Source organism: Panulirus ornatus, chromosome 26 (genome assembly GCF_036320965.1).
Source record: "Panulirus ornatus isolate Po-2019 chromosome 26, ASM3632096v1, whole genome shotgun sequence".
Classification (NCBI taxonomy): domain Eukaryota; kingdom Metazoa; phylum Arthropoda; class Malacostraca; order Decapoda; family Palinuridae; genus Panulirus; species Panulirus ornatus.
The window spans coordinates 14,759,737-14,772,757 of NC_092249.1; positions in this window are offsets into that span (position 1 = coordinate 14,759,737).

Below are 13,021 nucleotides of genomic sequence, written 5' to 3' on the forward strand. Positions count from 1 at the left end.
TTCCAGCACATCCACCCTCCTGCGCTCAACTCTATCCATAGCCCACGCCTCGCAACCATACAACATTGTTGGAACCACTATTCCTTCAAACATACCCATTTCTGCTTTCCGAGATAATGTTCTCGACTTCCACACATTCTTAAAGGCTCCCGGAACTTTCGCCCCCTCCTCCACCCTATGATTCACTTCCGCTTCCATGGTTCCATCCGCTGCAAAATTCACTCCCAGATATCTAAAACACTTCACTTCCTCCAGTTTTTCTCCATTTAAACTTACCTCCCAATTGACTTGTCCCTCAACCCTACTGCACCTAACAACCTTGCTCTTATTCACATTCACTCTCAGCTTTCTTCTTTCACGCACTTTACCAAATCAGTCACCAGCTTCTGCAGTTTCTCACATGAATCTGCCACCAGCGCTGTATCATCAGCGAACAACAATTGACTCACCTCCCAAGCTCTCTCATCCACAACAGACTCCAAACTTGCCCCTCTTTCCAAAACTCTTGCATTCACCTCCCTAACAACCCCATCCATAATCAAATTAAACAACCATGGAGACATCACACATCCCTGCCGCAAACTAACATTCCCTGACAACCAATCACTTTCCTCTCTTCCTATACGTACACATGCCTTACATCCTCGATAAAAACTTTTCACTGCTTCTAACAACTTGCCTCCAACACCATATATTCTTAAAACCTTCCACAGAGCATCTCTATCAACTCTATCGTATGCTTTCTACAGATCCATAAATGCTACATAGAAATCCATTGGTTTTTCTAAGTATTTCACACATACATTCTTCAAAGCAAACACCTGATCCACACATCCTCTACCACTTCTGAAACCACACTGCTGTTCCCCAATCTGGTGATCGGTACATGCCTTCACCCTCTCAATCAATACCCTTTGCACAATGGCACTATGCAAGCGTTTTGCCAATCCTCAGGCACCTCACCATGAATCATATATACATTAAATAACCTTACCAACCAGTCAACAATACAGTCACTTCCTTTTTTAGTAAATTCCACTGCAGTACCATCCAAACCTGCTGCCTTTTCGGCTTTCATCTTCCGCAAAGCTTTTACTACCTCTTCTCTGTTTAAGGAATCATTTTCCCTAACCCTCTCACTTTGCACACCACCTCGACCAAAATACCTTATATCTGCCACCTCATCATCAAACACATTCAACAGACCTTCAAAATAATAACTCGATCTCCTTCTCACATCACCACTACTTGTTATCACCTGCCCATTAGCCCCCTTCACTGAAGTTCCCATTTGTCCCCTTGTCTTACGCACTTTATTTACCTCCTTCCAAAACATCTTTTTATTCTCCCTAAAATTTGATAATACCTTCTCACCCTAACTCTCATTTGCCCTATTTTTCACCTCTTGCACCTTTCTCTTGACCTCCTGCCTCTTTTTTTCATATATCTCCCAGTGATTTCCATTACTTTACTCCGAAAATCGTCCAAATGCCTCTCTCTTCTCTTTCCTTCATTATCTTACTTCTTTATCCCACCACTCACTACCCTTTCTAATCTGCCCACCTCCCACGCTTCTCATGCCACAAGCATCTTTTGCACAAGCCATCACTGCTCCCCTAAATACATCCCATTCCTCCCCCACTCCCCTTAGGTCCTTTCTTCCCTCCTGTACTCAGTCTCTCCTGGTACTTCCTCACACAAGTCTCCTTCCCAAGCTCACTTACTCACAACACTCTCTTCCCCCCAACATTTTCACTTCTTTTCTGAAAACCTCTACAAATCTTCACCTTTGCCTCCACAAGATAATAATCAGACATCCCTCCAGTTGCACCTCTCAGCACATTAACATCCAAAAGTCTCTCTTTCGCACGACTGTTACTGAACACGTAATCCAATATCGCTCTCTGGCAATCTCTCCTACTTACACACGTATACTTATGTATATCTCTTTTTGAAACCTAGTTCCCAATCACTTGTCCTTTTTCAGCACCCAAATCTACAAGCTCTTCACCATTTCCATTTACAACACTGAACACCCAATGTACAACAATTATTCCCTCATGTGCCACATTACTCACCTTTCCATTCAAATCACACATAACTATAACCCTGTCTCGTGCATCAAAACTCTTACCCTTTACCCTTGAGCTTCCTTTAACTCGGAGCCAAAACATCCAGGTTCCTTGCCTCAAACATGCTACCTAACTTTCCTTTTTTCTCATCTTCGTTACTTCCACACACACACACACACACACACACACACACACACATATATATATATATATATATATATATATATATATATATATATATATATATATATATATATATATATATATATATATATATTTTTTTTTTTTTTATACTTTGTCGCTGTCTCCCGCGTTTGCGAGGTAGCGCAAGGAAACAGACGAAAGAAATGGCCCAACCCCCCCCCATACACATGTATATACATACGTCCACACACGCAAATATACATACCTACACAGCTTTCCATGGTTTACCCCAGACGCTTCACATGCCTTGATTCAATCCACTGACAGCACGTCAACCCCGGTATACCACATCGCTCCAATTCACTCTATTCCTTGCCCTCCTTTCACCCTCCTGCATGTTCAGGCCCCGATCACACAAAATCTTTTTCACTCAATCTTTCCACCTCCAATTTGGTCTCCCTCTTCTCCACGTTCCCTCCACCTCCGACACATATATCCTCTTGGACAATCTTTCCTCACTCATTCTCTCCATGTGCCCAAACCACTTCAAAACACCCTCTTCTGCTCTCTCAACCACGCTCTTTTTATTTCCACACATCTCTCTTACCCTTACGTTACTCAATCGATCAAACCACCTCACACCACACACTGTCCTCAAACATCTCATTTCCAGCACATCCATCCTCCTGCGCACAACTCTATCCATAGCCCACGCCTCGCAACCATACAACATTGTTGGAACCACTATTCCTTCAAACATACCCATTTTTGCTTTCCGAGATAATGTTCTCGACTTCCACACATTCTTCAAGGCCCCCAGAATTTTTGCCCCCTCCCCCACCCTATGATCCACTTCCGCTTCCATGGTTCCATCCGCTGCCAGATCCACTCCCAGATATCTAAAACACTTCACTTCCTCCAGTTTTTCTCCATTCAAACTCACCTCCCAATTGACTTGACCCTCAACCCTACTGTACCTAATAACCTTGCTCTTATTCACATTTACTCTTAACTTTCTTCTTCCACACACTTTACCAAACTCAGTCACCAGCTTCTGCAGTTTCTCACATGAATCAGCCACCAGCGCTGTATCATCAGCGAACAACAACTGAAACTTCCCAAGCTCTCTCATCCCCAACAGACTTCATACTTGCCCCTCTTTCCAAAACTCTTGCATTTACCTCCCTAACAACCCCATCCATAAACAAATTAAACAACCATGGAGACATCACACACCCCTGCCGCAAACATACATTCACCGAGAACCAATCACTCTCCTCTCTTCCTACACGTACACATGCCTTACATCCTCGATAAAAACTTTTCACTGCTTCTAACAACTTTCCTCCCACACCATATATTCTTAATACCTTCCACAGAGCATCTCTATCAACTCTATCATATGCCTTCTCCAGATCCATAAATGCTACATACAAATCCATTTGCTTTTCTAAGTATTTCTCACATACATTCTTCAAAGCAAACACCTGATCCACACATCCTCTACCACTTCTGAAACCACACTGCTCTTCACCCTCTCAATCATTACTCTCCCATATAATTTACCAGGAATACTCAACAAACTTATACCTCTGTAATTTGAGCACTCACTCTTATCCCCTTTCCCTTTGTACAATGGTGAAAAAAGGGCAAATGAGAATTGGGGTGAGAGAGTATCATTAAATTTTAGGGAGATTAAAAAGATGTTCTGGAAGGAGGTAAATAAGGTGCGTAAGACAAGGGAGCAAATGGGAACTTGAGTGAAGGGCGCAAATGGGAAGGTGATAACAAGTAGTGGTGATGTGAGAAGGAGATGGAGTGAGTATTTTGAAGGTTTGTTGAATGTGTTTGATGAAAGAGTGGCAGATATAGGGTGTTTTGGTCGAGGTGGTGTGCAAAGTGAGAGGGTTAGGGAAAATGATTTGGTAAACAGAGAAGAGGTATTAAAGCTTTGCGGAAGATGAAAGCCGGCAAGGCAGCAGGTTTGGATGGTATTGCAGTGGAATTTATTAAGAAAGGGGGTGACTGTATTGTTGACTGGTTGGTAAGGTTATTTAATGTATGTATGACTCACGGTCAGGTGCCTGAGGATTGGCGGAATGCGTGCATAGTGCCATTGTACAAAGGCAAAGGGGATAAGAGTGAGTGCTCAAATTACAGAGGTATATATATATATATATATATATATATATATATATATATATATATATATATATATATATATATATATATATATATATATATATATATATATATATATATATATATATATATATATATATATTCATTTTATATATCATATATATATATATATATATATATATATATATATATATATGGGGTTGTTAGGGAGGTAAATGCAAGAGTCCTGGAAAGAGGGGCAAGTATGAAGTCTGTTGGGGATGAGAGAGCTTGGGAAGTGAGTCAGTTGTTGTTCGCTGATGATACAGCGCTGGTGGCTGATTCATGTGAGAAACTGCAGAAGCTGGTGACTGAGTTTGGTAAAGTGTGTGGAAGAAGAAAGTTAAGAGTAAATGTGAATAAGAGCAAGGTTATTAGGTACAGTAGGGTTGAGGGTCAAGTCAATTGGGAGGTGAGTTTGAATGGAGAAAAACTGGAGGAAGTGAAGTGTTTTAGATATCTGAGAGTGGATCTGTCAGCGGATGGAACCATGGAAGCGGAAGTGGATCATAGGGTGGGGGAGGGGGCGAAAATTTTGGGAGCCTTGAAAAATGTGTGGAAGTCGAGAACATTATCTCGGAAAGCAAAAATGGGTATGTTTGAAGGAATAGTGGTTCCAACAATGTTGTATGGTTGCGAGGCGTGGGCTATGGATAGAGTTGTGCGCAGGAGGATGGATGTGCTGGAAATGAGATGTTTGAGGACAATGTGTGGTGTGAGGTGGTTTGATCGAGTAAGTAACGTAAGGGTAAGAGAGATGTGTGGAAATAAAAAGAGCGTGGTTGAGAGAGCAGAAGAGAGTGTTTTGAAATGGTTTGGGCACATGGAGAGAATGAGTGAGGAAAGATTGACCAAGAGGATATATGTGTCGGAGGTGGAGGGAACGAGGAGAAGAGGGAGACCAAATTGGAGGTGGAAAGATGGAGTGAAAAAGATTTTGTGTGATCGGGGCCTGAACATGCAGGAGGGTGTAAGGAGGGCAAGGAATAGAGTGAATTGGAGCGATGTGGTATACAGGGGTTGACGTGCTCTCAGTGGAGTGAATCAAGGCATGTGAAGCGTCTGGGGTAAACCATGGAAAGCTGTGTAGGTATGTATATTTGCGTGTGTGGACGTGTGTATGTACATGTGTATGGGGGGGGGGGTTGGGCCATTTCTTTCGTCTGTTTCCTTGCGCTACCTTGCAAACGCGGGAGACAGCGACAAAGTATAAAAGAAAAAATATTTATATATATATATATATATATATATATATATATATATATATATATATATATATATATATATATATATATATACATTGGGAGCGGGGGCTGGAAATCCTCCCCTCTCATTTTTTTTAATTTTCCAAAAGAAGGAATAGAGAAGGGGGCCAGGTGAGGTTATTCCCTCAAAGGCCCAGTCCTCTGTTCTTAATGCTACCTCGCTAACGCGGGAAATGGCGAATTGTATGAAAAAAAAAAAAAAAATATATATATATATATATATATATATATATATATATATATATATATATATATATATATATATATATATATATATATATATATATATATATATATATATATATATATATATATATATATATATATATATATATATATATATATATATATATATATATATATATATTATCCCTGGGGATAGGGGATTAAGAATACTTCCCACGTATTCCCTGCGTGTCGTAGAAGGCGACTAAATGGGGAGCGAGCGGGGGGGCTGGAAATCCTCCCCTCTCGGGTTTTTTTTTAATTTTCCAAAAGAAGGAACAGAGAATTGGGCCAGGTGAGGGTATTCCCTCAAAGGCTCAGTCCTCTGTTCTTAACGCTACCTCGCTAATGCGGGAAATGGCGAATAGTTTAAAAGAAGAAAAATATATATATATATATATATATATATATATATATATATATATATATATATATATATATATATATATATATATATATATATATATATATATATATATATATATATATATATATATATATATATATATATATATGTATATATATATTATCATTAAATTTTAGGGAGAATAAAAGGATGTTTTGGAAGGAAGTAAATAAAGTGCGTAAGACAAGAGAACAAATGGGAATTTCAGTGAAGGGGGCTAATGGGGAGGTGATAACAAGTAGTGGTGATGTGAGAAGGAGATGGAGTGAGTATTTTGAAGGTTTGTTGAATATGTTTGATGATAGAGTGGCAGACATAGGGTGTTTTGGTCGAGGTGGTGTGCAAAGTGAGAGGGTTAGGGAGAAAGATTTGGTAAACAGAGAAGAGGTAGTAAAAGCTTTGCAGAAGATGAAAGCCGGCAAGGCAGCGAGTTTGGATGGTATTGCAGTGTAATTCATTTAAAAAAGAGAATGACTGTATTGTTGACTGGTTGGTAAGGTTATTTAATGTATGTATGATTCATGGTAAGGTGCCTGAGGATTGGTGGAAGACTTGAATAGTGCCATTGTACAAAGGCAAAGGGGATAAAAGTGAGTGCTCAAATTACAGAGGTATAAGTTTGTTGAGTATTCCTTGGAAATTATATAGGAGGGTATTGATTGAGGAATGAACAGAGTATTAGATTAGGGAGGAGCAGTGTGGTTTCAGAAGTGGTAGAGGATGTGTGGATCAGGTGTTTGCTGTGAAGAATGTATGTGCGAAATACTGAGAAAAGCAAATGGTTTTTATATAGCATTTAAGGATCTGTCGAAGGCATATGATAGAGTTGATTGAGATGCTCTGTGGAAGGAATTAAGAATATATAGTGTGGGAGGCAACTTGTTAAAGGCAGTGAAAACTTTTTACCAAGGCTATAAGGCATCTGTACGTATAGGAAGAGAGGAAAGTGATTGGTTCTCAGTGAATGTAGGTTTCCGGCAAGGGTGTGTGATGTCTCCATGGTTATCTAATTTGTTAATGGATGGGGTTGTAGGGGAGGTGAATGCAAGAGTTTTGGAAAGAGGGGCAAGTATGCAGTCTGTTGAGGATTAGAGGGCTTGGGAAGTGAGTCAGTTGTTGTTCGCTGATGCTACAGCGCTGGCGGCTGATTCGTGTGAGAAACTGCAGAAGCTGGTGACTCAGTTTGGTAAAGTGTGTGAAAGAAGAAAGCTGAGAGTTAATGTGAATAAGAGCAAGGTTATTAGGTACAGTAGGGTTGAGGGACAAGTCAATTGGGAGGTGAGTTTGAATGGAGAAAAACTGGAGGAAGTGAAGTGTTTTAGATATCTGGGAGTGGATTTGGCAGCGGATGGAACCATGGAAGCGGAAGTGAATCATAGGTTGGGGGAGTGGGCGAAAATTCTGGGAGCCTTGAAGAATGTGTGGAAGTCGAGAACATTATCTCGGAAATCAAAAATGGGTATGTTTGAAGGAATAGTGGTTCCAACAATGTTGTATGGTTGTGAGGCGTGGGCTCTGGATAGAGTTGTGCGGAGGAGGGTGGATGTGCTGGAAATGAGATGTTTGAGGACAATATGTAGTGTAAGGTGGTTTGATCGAGTAAGAAACAATAGGGTAAGAGAGATGTTTGGTAATTAAAGGAGTGTGGTTGAGAGAGCAGAAGACGGTGTTTGGAAATGGTTCGGTCACATGGAGAGAATGAGTGAGGAAAGATTTACCAAGAGGATATATGTGTCAGAGGTGGAGGGAACGAGGAGAAGTGGGAGACAAAATTGGAGGTGGAAAGATGAAGCGAAAAAGATTTTGAGTGATCGGGGCCTGAACATGCAGGAGGGTGAAAGGCGTGCAAGGAATAGAGGGAATTGGAACGATGTGGTATATCGGGGTCGACGTGCTGTGAATGGATTGAACCAGGGCATGTGAACCGTGTGGGGTAAACCATGGAAAGTTGTGTGGGGCCTGGATGTGGAAAGGGAGCTGTGGTTTCTGTGCATTATTACATAACAGCCAGACACTGAGTGTGAACGAATGGAGCCTTTGGTGTCTTTTCCTAGCGCTACCTCGCACACATGAGGGGGGAGGGGGTTGTTATTCCATGTGTGGCGAGGTGGCGATGGGAACAAATAAAGGCAGACAGTATGAATTATGTACATGTGTATTTATGTATATGTCTGTGTGTGTATATATATGTGCACATTGAGATGCATAGGTATGTATGTTTGCGTGTGTGGACGTGTATGTATATACATGTGTATGTGGGCGGGTTGGACCATTCCTTCGTCTGTTTCCTTGCGCTACCTCGCTGGCGCCGGAGACAGCGACAAAGCAAGAATACTTCCCACGTATTCCCTGCGTGTCGTAGAAGGCGACTAAAAGGGGAGGGAGCGGGTGGCTGGAAATCCTCCCCTTTCTTGTTTTTTTTTAATTTTCCAAAAGAAGGAACAGAGAAGGGGGTCAGGTGAGGATATTCCCTCTAAGGCCCAGTTCTCTGTTCTTAACGCTACCTCGCTAACGCGGGAAATGGCAAATAGTATGAAAAAAAAAAAAACATATATATATATATATATATATATATATATATATATATATATATATATATATATATATATATATATTGCATGAGGTCACAGTGTTGCGCGTGATCTAGTAATTGCAGGTAATCCACAGGAAAATTAAATGCGATAAATTCCCATGTTCACTTTCCTGTAATGATCACATCATCATATCATCAGGGGAGATATGAAGATGATATGTAGAACAGTCAGTTGACGCACAAGGAGGAGATGTAGCTAGAACATGACAGTCTAGCTAGACTATATCAGTTTTGCCAGAATATTACATTCTAGTCAGAAAATTTCTCTTTACAAAGGTCATACAGCTTTGAGTAGAGTGTTGGATATAGCTGACGAAAATAGACAGACATACGATTAGCTTTTAATCTAACACGGAACATCCGCTTTAGGTTTCCAGATCAAAGCAGAACTAATGAAAGCCTCAACAACAACGAATAATAAACAAAGTTTTCACTGGATATATTTCAAACAACAGACAAGCTTGATCGCTCACCAAACCCACACGTGTTGTGCTCCCAAACCACAGTTTACACACACACCATCATATCACAACCGGAAAACTAATGGCCATAGATATATATATATATATATATATATATATATATATATATATATATATATATATATATATATATATATATATATATATATATATATATATATATATATATATATATATATATATATATATATAAATATATATATATATATATATATATATATATATATATATATATATATATATATATATTTATTTATTCATTTTATTTTATTTATTTATTTTGCTTTGTCGCTGTCTCCTGCGTTAGCGAGGTAGCGCAAGGAAACAGACGAAAGAGTGGCCCAGCCCACCCCTATACACATGTATATACATACACATCCACACACGCAAATATACATATCTATACATCTCATTGTACACATATATATACACACACAGACATATACATATATACACATGTAATGATTAATACTGTCTGCCTTATTCATTCCCAACGCCACCTCGCCACACATGTAATAACAACCTCCTCGCCCCCTCATGTGTGCGAGGTAGCGCTAGGAAAAGACAACAAAGGCCTCATTCGTTCGCACTCAGTCTCTAGCTGTCATGTAATAATGCACCGAAACCACAGCTCCCTTTCCACATCCAGGCCCCACAGAACTTTCCATGGTTTACCCCAGACGCTTCAAATGACTTGGTTCAATTGATTGACAGCACGTCGACCCCGGTATACCATATCGATCCAATTCACTCTATTCCTTGCACGCCTTTCACCCTCCTGCATGTTCAGGCCCCGATCACTCAAAATCTTTTTCACTCCATCTTTCCAACTCCAATTTGGTTTCCCAATTCTCCTCTTCCCTCCACCTCTGACACATATATCCTCTTGGTCAATAATTCCAAACTCATTCTCTCCATGTGACCAAACCATTTCAAAACACCCTCTTCTGCTCTCTCAACCACACTCTTTCTACTTCCACACATCTCTCTTACCCTTACATTACTTACTCGATCAAAACACCTCACACCACATATTGTCCTCAAACGTCTCATTTCCAGCACATGTTTGAAGGAATAGTGGTTCCAACAATGTTGTATGGTTGCGAGGCGTGGGCTATGGATAGAGTTGTGCGCAGGAGGGTGGATGTGCTGGAAATGAGATGTTTGAGGACAATATGTGGTGTGAGGTGGTTTGATCGAGTGAGTAATGTAAGGGTAAGAGAGATGTGTGGAAATAAAAAGAGTGTGGTTGAGAGAACAGAAGAGGTTGTTTTGAAATGGTTTGGTCACATGGAGAGAATGAGTGAGGAAAGATTTACCAAGAGGATATATGTGTCGGAGGTGGAGGGAACTAGGAGATGTGGGAGACCAAATTGGAGGTGGAAAGATGGAGTGAAAAAGATTTTGAATGATCGGGGCCTGAACATGCAGGAGGGTGAAAGGCGTGCAAGGAATAGAGTGAACTGGAACGATGTGGTATACCGGGGTCGACGTGCTGTCAATCAATTGAACCAGGGCTTATGAAGCGTCTGGAATAAACCATGGAAAGTTGTGTGGGGCTTGGATGTGGAAAGGGAGCTGTGGTTTCGGTGCATTATTACTTGACAGCTAGAGACTGAGTCTGAACGAATGGGGCCTTTGGTGTTTCTTCCTAGCGCTACATCGCACAAATGAGGGGGGAGGGGGTTGTTATTCCATGTGTGGCGAGGTGGCGATGGAAATGAATAAAGGCAGACAGTATTAATTATGTACATGTGTATATATGTATATGTCTGTGTGTGCATATATATGTGTACATTGAGATGTATAGGTATGTATATTTGCGTGTGTGGACGTGTATGTATATACATGTGTATGTGGGCGGGTTGGGCCATTCTTTCATCCGTTTTCCTGCGCTACCTTGCTAACGCGGGAGACAGCGACAAAGGAAAATAAATAAATAAGTAAATAAATATATATATATATATATATATATATATATGTATATATATATATATATATATATATATATATATATATATATATATATATATATTTCTTTTTTTTTGCGTCTGTCTCCCGCGTTTGCGAGGTAGCGCAAAGGAAACAGACGAAAGAAATGGCCCAACCCACCCCCATACACATGTATATACATACGTCCACACACGCAAATATACATACCTACACAGCTTTCCATGGTTTACCCCAGACGCTTCACATGCCCTGATTCAATCCACTGACAGCACGTCAACCCCGGTATACCACATCGATCCAATTCACTCTATTCCTTGCCCTCCTTTCACCCTCCTGCATGTTCAGGCCCCGATCACACAAAATCTTTTTCACTCCATCTTTTCACCTCCAATTTGGTCTTCCACTTCTCCTCCTTCCCTCCACCTCCGACACATATATCCTCTTGGTCAATCTTTCCTCACTCATTCTCTCCATGTGCCCAAACCATTTCAAAACACCCTCTTCTACTCTCTCAACCACGCTCTTTTTATTTCCACACATCTCTCTTACCCTTACGTTACTTACTCGATCCAACCACCTCACACCACACATTGTCCTCAAACATCTCATTTGCAGCACATCCATCCTCCTGCGCACAACTCTATCCATAGCCCACTCCTCGCAACCATACAACATTGTTGGAACCACTATTCCTTCAAACATACCCATTTTTGCTTTCCGAGATAATGTTCTCGACTTCTACACATTCTTCAAGGCTCCCAGGATTTTCGCCCCCTCCCCCACCCTATAATCCACTTCCGCTTCCATGGTTCCATCCGCTGCCAGATCCACTCCCAGATATCTAAAACACTTTACTTCCTCCAGTTTTGCTCCATTCAAACTTACCTCCCAATTGACTTGACCCTCAACCCTACTGTACCTAATTACCTTGCTCTTATTCACATTTACTCTTAACTTTCTTCTTTCACACACTTTCCCAAACTCAGTCACCAGCTTCTGCAGTTTCTCACATGAATCAGCCATATATATTTATATATATATATATATATATATATATATATATATATATATATATTATATATATATATATATATATATATATATATATATATATATATATATATATATATATATATTATTTATTATTTTATTTATACTTTATTATACTTTGTCGCTGTCTCCCGCGTTTGCGAGGTAGCGCAAGGAAACAGACGAAAGAAATGGCCCAACCCCCCCCCCACATACACATGTATATACATACGTCCACACACGCAAATATACATACCTACACAGCTTTCCATGGTTTACCCCAGACGCTTCACATGCCTTCATTCAATCCACTGACATCAACGTCAACCCCGGTATACCACATCGCTCCAATTCACTCTATTCCTTGCCCTCCTTTCACCCTCCTGCATGTTCAGGCACCGATCACACAAAATCTTTTTCACTCCATCTTTCCACCTCCAATTTGGTCTCCCTCTTCTCCTCGTTCCCTCCACCTCCGACACATATATCCTCTTGGTCAATCTTTCCTCACTCATTCTCTCCATGTGCCCAAACCACTTCAAAACACCCTCTTCTGCTCTCTCAACCACGCTCTTTTTATTTCCACACATCTCTCTTACCCTTACGTTACTCACTCGATCAAACCACCTCACACCACATATTGTCCTCAAACATCTCATTTCCAGCACATC